At 39.1% G+C, this 11,364-nt stretch overlaps 1 long non-coding RNA gene across 1 annotated transcript; it reads left to right on the top strand.

Annotated features, from left to right (window-relative positions):
• The first annotated feature begins 771 nt into the window (after window positions 1-771).
• Window positions 772-5,255, top strand: LOC114402620. The gene is made up of 3 exons (XR_003664481.1): window positions 772-824; window positions 1,228-1,283; window positions 5,213-5,255. It is a non-coding gene; the product is annotated as an uncharacterized LOC114402620 (long non-coding RNA).
• Window positions 5,256-11,364: the final 6,109 nt, after the last annotated feature.

An 11,364-nucleotide genomic window follows, 5' to 3' on the forward strand; every position in this document is an offset into this window, starting at 1 on the left:
TTTTCATATATCTATGGACTAAAATCACAAAAAAATAGGGAGATAAAATTGTGTATTAGGAGTTAAAGGGAATCAAAATTGAAATTTAGTATTTTTTTTTCATAGACTACATGTATTCTTCATAGGAGGTCATTTTCCTTGAGCTGGGTATAATCATTAGAGAAAAAGGTTTATACAATGGCAATGTAAAATTTCTTACACACTCATCCAATCGCAACCCACTATCACTACTAAAAAAACAGCTTTCTACATCGCCCAATTAACATCGGTTATAGCTAAAACCGATGTTAACGAAAGCGCGGTGGCATTTTTGTAAATAAGTAGACTTAGTTAACATCAGTTTTTCCAAAACCGATGTTAGTATGCCATTGTTAACATCGGTTTTGTAAAAACTGATGTTATCGAGTCGATGTTAACATCGGTTTTATTATAACCGATGTTACGTAGTTGATGTTAACATCGGTTATTTTAAAAAAACCGATGTTGTTATCATTATAAATTAAACTTCTGAAATTGCACAACCCGCGCTTGAACCCTATCGTTCTTCTTCTTTCTCCTTGTGTCAAAGTCGCCTGCGCTTCCGTGACTGCAACCACATTGTGGAGATCGTCTTTGGCACTTATCCATTGAGGTACGTCCTTTCGTTTTAACATTAGGCGTTCGTCGTTTTAACATTAAGCGTTCGTCATTTTAACCCAGGGCTTTATTGTTGTTTCTCCTTCTGCCTGAGTTCGTGTTTGTCGCAAACTGGGCTGCGCTTCCGTGACTGCAACCACATTGTCGAGTTCGCGTTTGTGGAGTTCGTGTCTGCGCTTCCATCGAAGGTATGTCTCTGTTGTATGTTAATGATGAAAATCCATTGTTCAATGGTCTGTCTCTGTTTTGATGTTTCGAAACCCTAGTTAGGCACAAAGGGTTAATCGTAACTGAATGTGTAGTGATTTAGGACCATATGTAACTGCCTTAAGCAGTTATTGCAGAATAAATTATGGAGTAACAGCAGGGGGGGTTAGGCAGTTTTTAGTGGGTTTTCAGGAAGGGAGACATGAGGCTGTCAAATTTACATAGAGGGTTTCAGGGACAAAGCTTTGATTTACATATTGAATTTCATCCAAATTTTTGACAAGTCATTGTTACTTCCATGAATATTGATATTGTATCATGCTTAATTATATGCATTTGCTTATTCTGATCATTGTGTGTTGTGTGATTATTTCTTCCATGCAGGTACATGATTCCTATTTGTTGTGAGAGTGAAATGATGGGCAGCAGCACCAACTGAGGTGAATTTATATTTCCTTTTTTTGTCTTTATCTTTGTTAGTTTGTTATATAGTTTTTATTTTATATGTTTGAGTTTTAAATGTGTAAAAAATAGAAATAGAAAGGTCTGCTGATTGCTTAGGAATTCCTTGCTGTTTCATGGCATTCCTTTTGAACCTCAAAAGGTGCTTATGATGGCCTTAGGTTAAATTTCTGATTATATGTATTGGGGTCCTTGTGCTGGGTTATTGTTGGGTTTGTTTTGCTTTTTGGAAGGTGGCACTTTTGTGTCTTGTATCTTTTATTTTCAATACCTGTGGTACTGTTCTGCTTAATATTTTTTTTTCGAACTGCAAAGATAATTTATATTGATAATTAGAAGTACCAGTGGTACTACAGATTACAAAGAGACATTTTTTTTTGCACAACAAAAATCAATATATTATATATGAAATTCAGTACTAGGTGTACTGAAGATACAAAGTTAAAAAGCAAGACAATTACAGTCTGCATCCCATTCGGAGAGACCGAATATAGCCCACAAAAATACAAACCCATCCCCTCTAAGAAAGAACATCCTTTAGATTGGTTGACCAGAAATTAAAGTGCATTTGGAAGTCCTTCTCCACACATTTTATCCAGGACCAGGTGTGGAACAAGGCATCATCCATGACCTTTTCAGGAGTGAACGGCTGGTTCTTGAATATCTTGGCATTTCTATGGTGCCAAATGGAGAAGGACAGGGCTAGCCACAGAAGTTCCCATCTTTTGTTGGTACTATCTTTGCTATTCCACTGGGTGAATTGTAAAAAATGATTCTTTGGATCTATGGAATAGGAACCCACTCTATTAACCCATCTCATTGTCTCCCACCAAAGACTCCTAGTCTTTTCACAGTTGAACATAAGATGATAAATCGATTCTTCTTCATGGTCACATAAAGGACAGCTATAAGAAAGCATTGTGACCTGTGTCTTTCTAAGATTGTCCCTAGTAGGAAGTCTATTCTTGAAAAGTCTCCAAGAAAAAGCACTCACTTTTGGGGGAATTTTCAATTTCCACATAATTTTAAGAACATTGTCTTCACTATCACTATGGTGAGCCTCCTGCAGCACTTTGTAGGCAGAATTTGTTGAAAAAACTCCATTAGTGTCTGGCTTCCACCAAAGGAAATCTCTGCTGGATTGGTGAATGTGAACAGAATCGATCTCAACTAGGAAATCAGCTGCCAATTGAATTTCATGATAAAAAAAAATCCTTCTCCATGATAACTTCCATTCCCACCTACCCTCCACAAAATCTCCCATAGAATTGATTGATGAATTCTGCTGTTTACTTATTAAATATAACTGGGGATATTTTCCTTGGAAAGTACAGTTGTCCTCCATCCATTTATGCTTCCAGAAATTGATGCTGGACCCCCTTCCCACTCTCCATTTTAAATTATCAGTTAAGCATTCATTGTGATGCTGCTGGAAGATACTCTTCAAATCCTGCCACCATTGGGAAGTGAAATTCCTCCTTCCACCACAAATCAACTCCTTCCACCCACCATACTTAGAGATTAAAATTCTAGACCAAGGCTGGTCTTGATTGTTAGCCAGCTGCCACCCCCATTTGCCAAGTAAAGCCGCATTAAATAAAGATAAGTCTTTAATCCCTAGACCCCCTTTGTTCTTAGGAAGACAAACTTTGTCCCACTTCACCCAAGGAATCTTGTTGGCCTCTTGGTGACTTCCCCATAGAAAATTTCTCTGGATGGAGAAAATTTTTTGCACCACTTTTTTGGGGATCCTAAAGAAGGATAGAAGGTAGATAAGTAAGGCTGAGAGGACAAAATTAATATGAGTGATTCTGCCCCCCATTGATAGAGTTCTTTGCTTCCATTTTGCAAGTTTGACTTCAAACTTCCTTACAATAGGCTGCCACACGATCCAGCTCTTAGAGGACACCCCAACTGGAATTCCAAGATAAGTAAAAGGAAATTCCAAAGTACTGCAATTAAGGAATTGGGCAGCTTCCCTGCACCAACTTGCTGATTTACCCAAACAACCAAAGTGGCTTTTAGAGTAATTTATCTTGAGACCAGATGCTTCCTCAAAGCACCTCAGAACACATTTCAAGGTTCTCACATTTTGCTTAGTAGCATCTCCAAAAAACAAAGTATCATCAGCATATTGGAGGATGTTCACCTCTTCTTTTAAAGATCCCACTAGGTAGCTTTTGAACAGGTTCTTAGACAAGTTGACCTCATCAAGCCTGTGAGACCTTCCGCTACAATGTTGAAGAGAAAAGGTGCAAGGGGATCACCTTGCCTTAGACCTCTCTTAGGAGTAAACTCCTTAGATGGACTCCCATTAATTAAAATGGATATAGTTGCAGTATTTAGACAACCATTTATCCATTTCCTCTAGCTTTCACAAAATCCCATCCTTTTAAGCATGTAGTCAAGAAAACACCAAGAAACCGAGTCATATGCCTTTTCAAAGTCGGCTTTGAAGACCATGCAAGGTTTACTTCTAGATTTGGCCTCAGCTATAGTCTCATTGGCAATTAAAACACCATGAAGAATGTGTCTCCCCTTCATAAAAGCCGTCTGCCTTTCATCTATAAGGTGAGGTAATACAGCAGCCAGCCTTTTGGCCAAAACTCTTGCCACAATTTTATAGACACACCCTATAAGGGAGATGGGTCTATAATCATTGAAAGATTGAGGGTCATTAATCTTTGGAATGAGGGCTATAAAGGAAGCATTAGTTCCTTTTGGAAAGGATCCATTGATATAGAATTCATCCATGAATCTCATGATGTCTGGTTTCAAAATCTCCCAAAAGTGTTTAATAAAATTAAAATTGAAGTCATCCGGGCCAGGGCTTTTGTCCCCCCCATAATCCCAAACTGCAGATTTGATCTCCAATCCATTAAATCTGGACACAAGGCTTTCTTTGTCTCTTAGATCCAGAGAGGAGAAGTAAACACCATCCAGTGTTGGCCTGTTAGAACAATTCTCCAAAAATCTGTCTTTGAAATAAAGGACAGTTGCATTTTTAACCCTGCAAGGTTCATGAATCCACACACCATCCATGAAAATACCTGGAATAACATTTTTTCTTCTTCTATGATTGATCAATCTGTGAAAATAAGTAGAGTTGTTGTCCCCTTCTTTTAGCCACTTAATTCTAGTCTTTTGTCTCAACATAGATTCATATGCATAAGCTGCCTCCCACAATTGAACTTGAAGAGATTTCTTAAGAGTGACTTCCACTTGGGATAGAGGTCTGTCATTTAGAACATTCTCCAAAGCATTTAGCTCCTTTTTAATCATAGTAACTTTTCTAGCATTAGCTTTACCATTTGTTAAGCTCCACTGCTTTATGCACTGTTTGAGGAGTTTTATTTTATAGTTCAGAACATATCCTCCCCATCCTGGAGGATGATAATTGCCCCACTGTTGCTGAACAGGCAGGTTGCAGTTTTATTTTATGGCTCAGAACATTTCAAACTTTACAGTGACTGGGTAATTAGGTTAATGGGTGGACAGGCAGGTTGCAGTTTTACTAATTCTGTTGTTATCCATGTGGTGGTATTAAGATGGGCACTGTTATTGTCTATAATTGAAATATAGTGTAATTGTTTTTTTATCTTCTTAAAATTTGAACCGGCGCTATCATTCTTTGAATGTCATCATCTACCTTTAATGATTCACATCTAAATTGGTCCCTGTTTAATTAAATTAATTAGTTATTGCTTTAGTTTGACTGGATAGAAGTATGATATGTATTCTTAAAAAATTGTCAATGAGCTGTTTGATAGAATGACTGAAAAAGGCTTTAAATACACTCTCAGTATAATGTCTTTTGAGAGTCAATTTATCACCATGAAGTGAGAGTCATATTGTTGATAAAAGGCTTTAAATACATTGTGGCTAATTTTTGTATGGTTTTTTTTAGGGCTATCATTTACTACTGCTAATTGGCGTTGCTGCGGAAGCGCTTTGATTATATCTTTGAAGCCTCAAAGTCAGGTATTTATATCTTTGATTCGAAAACTAATTTGAAATTGTTGTTGTATGCATTACTGATATATTTGTAACTTATGTTATGCCTGTCTACATGACCTTTGTTTCATTGGACTGATATCTTTGAAGTATTTACTGTGATTTAAACTCTCAAAACTTGTTCATTGTTAGTGTTGAATGTTTTTGTAATTTTATTTGCTGCCCTTCTATATATATATGTTGTGACTGCCACTGCCCTTCTCTCTCTCTCTTGTATTATCTTTTTTTTTATCAGCAAAATTATAATTTGTATTAATAACTGTGAGTACCAGAGGTACTAAATATACAAGGTAGAAACCAGCAGACTAGCAGAAGCATAGGTCCTACGAATCAGGTACCAATCTAAATAGAATACAATAACCCTGCACTGCTACCCTAATCAAAAAATGTTGTTGATAAATTACTAGACCAATAGTTGTAGGGCTGGGCAAAGCCTTTCTCCAGCTGTCTTGTTCGCAAATTCCCATTTTTTTTGCTCAGCAAAATTAGATATTATATATATTGAAAACTACCAGTGGTACTAAGATTACATTGGTAGATATAAATGTGCATTTGGTTGCTGTTTTATAACAGAACCACTTACAACAAGCTAATTGATACATAGATTCTGAATCCTCTACAACCTATTTACTAAACACTTCCTTTAGGTTGGAGGACCACTGATTAAAATGTGTTCCAATGTCTGTCTCCATATTTCTAAATGCGCAGGCTCCTCCTCTACATCTCCACAAAATGGGCACTGTACCTCATTTAATTATCACAACCTGCCGCCTTCTAAGATTCATCCTAATTGGAAGTCTGTCCCTAATTAGCCTCCAAGCAAAAACCAGTGATTTACTTGGTATTTTGAGCTTCCAAATGTCCACAAAGTCCAAATTCTGATTAGCTCCCATTTGTGCTTCCCATATCAAGTCATATCCGCTTTTTGTTGAGTAGTATCCAGTTTGATCATGCTTCCAGCTGCACCTATCCTCCCTATTTGGCTAAATTTGCTGCTGTGATAGTTCTCCAAGGAAATTATCTGCCATTTGAATTTCACTATCAAAAAGAGCCGTCCTCCAAGATAGCTTCCACTCCCATCCGCCGTTGGTGTTATTCCCCATATTCATAATGATTTGTTTTTGTTGATCAGAAATTCGGTACAGCCTTGGTTATTTGTCCATTAATGGTATAACATTATGTGTCCAAGGGTCCTCCCAAAATCTTAACTTCTCCCCACCTCCCACCTTCCAATTTCTTTCCGTTTTGACTACCTGGTTCTGCTGTTGCTGTTGACTTGATAGTAGGTCCCTCCACCAAATAGAGTCTTGGCTTCCTCTAATGCCTTCCTCCAATGCCCTCCAGCCTCCATACTTTGAGACTATGAACTCTGCAGATTATCAACCCCTTCCATTCGCTACAAGAGTTCCAATATGCTTCCAGCTTTTATCTTAGCTCTATGAGTTCCATTTTCTGACAACTCCTGCAGTGCTGCTTCTGCACCATGTTCTTTCGCTAGTTTTAATTGCAGTGGATCTCCGGTGCATAGTGACCACAAGACAGCAGCAACATTCTCTCGATTGCGTGGAGAGCCGGTTCGTATAACCTCAACAACAATATGAATTGGCTTGGTTCTTCAACACAAGTGTCTGCTGTCCTGTATGCAAAGGACAGCAGCAGCAACATCTTGTATGCACAAGTGTCTGCTGTGTCTTGGGGCAGGTTCTTCAACACACACACAGACACACACACAGAAACACACACACACACAGACAGAAACACAGACACACACACACACAGCCACACAACCACACACACACACACACAGCCACAACCACACACACACAGAAACACACAGACACACACACACACACACACAAAAACACACAGACACACACACCCACACACACACACAACCACACACACGCAGCCAGAAACCCACAGACACACACAGCCATACACACACACACACACAAAAATACACACACACACACATCCAGAAACCGACACACACACATAGCCATACACACACACACACACACATACACACACACACACAGGCAGAAACACACACACACACAGGCAGAAACCTACACACACAGACACAGAAACACACACACACACACACACACACACACACACACACACACACACAGATCCTCATGATACGCACACACACACATATACCCAACTACAATATTAAATCATAAGCACCCTTCAAACCTAGCATTTGAAATTAGTTACATAAACAACTGCTGATGTCTATATTTGTCTGTAATTGAATTTGACCTTTTGTATGTTCTTGTATGTGATCAGTGTAGTTTGCTATATAAACAATTATTGTTCATGGTGAGTGAACCTTAGATTCCCGTTTGAGACTGAATGCAATGACTCTTGTGGACAGTTTGCATTAGCCATTGTATTTAGTCTTGAATTGTCTGTTTGGACATTTTGGGAAAACTGGTATTTTTATGTTAGATTCATTTGTGAAGGTTATTATTATTTTCATTAATTTGATTAAATTTCGGTTCACTGCATTTCAAGTTGTTCTCCGAGTGCATACTTGATTATCGGGAAATTCATTTGACCGATGTCATGTCGTGTACTTGGAGACCAATGCGAAATGCTGCCGAAATTTAGTCAAATTTTTGTAAATAATGGTAACCTTGACGATTGAAGCTAACATAAAAGACAGTTTTCCTAAATGGGATAGGCCCACACCTATAAATAAAAAGTGAGATTTTCATGCATGGAATTGCGTAGATGGATCGAAGTTGGATGAATGAAAGTCGCATGAGCCCAGAATATGAGGATGGCGTCGAACAGTTCTTGCAATTTGCTTCAGAAAGAGGTCGACCGAATGAAGAAGAAAAATATTATTGTCCTTGCATCAACTGTTTGAATGGAAGACGACAATTACTCGATGACATACGGGACCATCTATTGTGTGATGGGATTAAGAAGAATTACACAACGTGGATATGGCATGGTGAAGTGACAGACATGCAGAGTGGGTCCCAATCTGAACCGTTTGATGTAGAAATGGGAGATCGGTTAGAGGACATGATTCGTGACCTTGGACAGGAGTCTTTCCAGCAAGCACACGCCCCTGTGTATGAAGGATTGTAGAGTGATTCTAAGAAGCCTTTGTATGCAGGCTGCAAGAATTCCTTAACCCTGTTGTCTATTGTGTTAAGTCTGGTTAATGTGAAGGCCAGGTATGGGTGGAGTGACAAAAGTTTAACCTCACTGCTTGAGGTAGTGCACAATCTGCTTCTAGAGGACAACACATTGCCTAAAAGTTACTATAAGGCGAAAAAGATATTGTGTCCGATGGGTATGGAGTATCAGAAGATTCATGCTTGCCCCAATGATTGCATACTGTACAGGCATGAATTCCAAGAAATGTCCAAATGCCCTATCTGTGGGACTTCACGGTACAAAGTCAAGGATGAAGAGGAAAGCAATTCTGATGAAAACTCCAACAAGGGTCCCCCAACGAAGGTTTTGTGGTATCTTCCAATCATTCCAAGGTTTAAGCGTCTCTTTGCTAACGAGGATGACGCAAAAGACCTTACATGGCATGCAAATGGAAGGATTTCTGATGGAATGGTCTGTCATCCGGCTGATTGCTCCCCGTGGAAGAATATTGATGGTTTGTATCCGGATTTCGGGAATGAGCCAAGAAATCTTAGACTTGGACTAGCCAGTGATGGAATGAATCCATATGGCACCTTAAGCACTCAACACAGTTCATGGCCAGTTCTGCTAGTAATTTACAATTTGCCTCCTTGGTTGTGCATGAAGCGAAAATACATGATGTTGTCTATGATGATATCGGGCCCAAGACAACCAGGAAATGACATTGATGTTTATCTAAGTCCGTTGGTTGAAGATCTGAGAAAGTTGTGGGACGAGGGGGTTGTAGTGTTTGATGTGTTTCGCAAGGAGACGTTTGAAATGCGTGCAATGCTTTTTTGTACCATTAATGACTTTCCAGCATATGGGAATCTCAACGGTTACAGTGTTAAGGGTCATCATGCATGCCCCATCTGTGAAGAAAATACAAGTTACATACAACTTAAACATGGGAGAAAAACAGTCTACAGTAGACATCGCCGCTTTCTAACACCCAATCATCCTTACAGACGACTGAGAAAAGCTTTTAATGGAAGTCAAGAGCATGATATTGTGCCGATACCGTTGACTGGTGAGCAGGTATATTAGCGGGTTGAACACCTGAATACTGTATTTGGGAAGACCCAAAAGAAGGATAAAAGTCAAAGTTGCATATGGAAGAAGAGGTCCATTTTCTTTGATCTTCCGTACTGGTGTGATCTTGACGTTAGACATTGTATTGATGTTATGCATGTGGAGAAAAATGTCTGTGATAGAGTCATTGGGACGCTCCTTAACATTGAAGGCAAGATGAAGGATGGCTTGAATACCCGTCAAGATCTAGCTGATATGGGTATACGATCACAGTTGCATACAAGGTCTGATGGGAAGAAAATTTACTTGCCCCCAGCCTGCCATACTTTGTCCAAGAAGGAGAAGATAAGTTTTTGTTAGTGTCTTCGTCGGGTGAAGGTTCCACAAGGATACTCTTCAAATATTAAGAGCCTTGTGCAGTTGAAGGAGCTTAAGCTTGTAGGGTTAAAGTCTCACGATTGTCACGTGCTCATGCAACAATTGTTAGTCGTGGCTATACGAGACATCTGGCCAAACAAAGTCAGGTTAACGATAACTCGCCTATGCTTTTTCTTCCATTTTATATGTAGCAAAGTCATTGATCCAGTCATGTTTGATGAGTTGGAAAATGAGGCCGCAATTATACTGTGCCAGTTGGAGATGTATTTTCCCCCTGCTTTCTTTGACATCATGATTCACTTGATTGTGCATCTAGTCAAAGAAATCAAATGTTGTGGTCCTGTTTATCTACGATGGATGTACCCGGTTGAGCGATACATGAAGATCTTAAAAGGGTATACAAAGAATCTATATCGTCCAGAAGCATCTATTGTTGAGAGGTACATTGCAGAAGAAGCCATTGAATTTTGTTCAGAATACTTAGAGAAGGCTAAAGCTGTTGGGCTTCCTGAGTCTCGACATGATGACAGAGTGGGTGGTAAGGGTTCAAGAGGACTGCAGGTGATCACTCCAAGTGTAGAAGATTTGTTACAAGCTCACTTGTATGTCTTGAACAACAATAATGGAGTTTTTCCATACATAGTTAAGCATGAAGCTTTAGTCAAACAGAATAATCCGAAAATGTCAAAGAATTGGGTGTTGAAAAAGCATAACAAGACTTTCTGTGATTGGTTTAAAGATACAATCTTTGCAAATGAGAATGCTTCAGAAACATTAAGAAAGCTAGCAGATGGGCCTAAAAGAAATGTTATAACCTGGCAAGGATACGACATAAACATGTATTCATTTTACACAAAAGCACAAGATGAAAAAAGTACAATGCAGAACAGCGGGGTCACCCTAAGGGCTGAATCTCAACACTTTGCAAGTGTCAATGACGCCAATCCCTACTGTGTAGCTTCCATCCCTTACTTTGGGTTCATTGAAGAAATTTGGGAGCTTAATTATGTGAAATTTACAGTATGTGTTTTCAAATGTAAATGGGTTGACAGCAACACCGGTATGCGCACCGATGATATAGGATTTACCCTGGTAGATCTAAAGAAACGTGGTTACCACAATGACCCTTTCATCATGGCAGAACAAGCTAGACAAGTATTTTACGTGCAAGACCCTTGTGATGAAAGGTGGTGCGTGGTTCTGCAGGGCAAAACAATTGGTGTTAATGTAGAAGATGATGATTCATACATGGACACCTATGTTAGTCCTTTGACCGCTCAAATCACTGGTAACGTTGTGGGAGAAGAAGAAGCTGACGACGTTCAAGCTAATCGAAATGATCATGATGAAGGAGAATTGATTAACATCCTCTAATGTAATTTTCTGCAGAGACAGAGGTCACCAAACCTAGTAAGTGACAGCTACATTTTTCTCTGATTGAGGCATCAGTTTTTTGTTTCAATTTGCCTCCTTAGG

This window comes from Glycine soja, chromosome 20, assembly GCF_004193775.1.
Source record: "Glycine soja cultivar W05 chromosome 20, ASM419377v2, whole genome shotgun sequence".
In the NCBI taxonomy this organism is placed as follows: Eukaryota; Viridiplantae; Streptophyta; class Magnoliopsida; order Fabales; family Fabaceae; genus Glycine; species Glycine soja.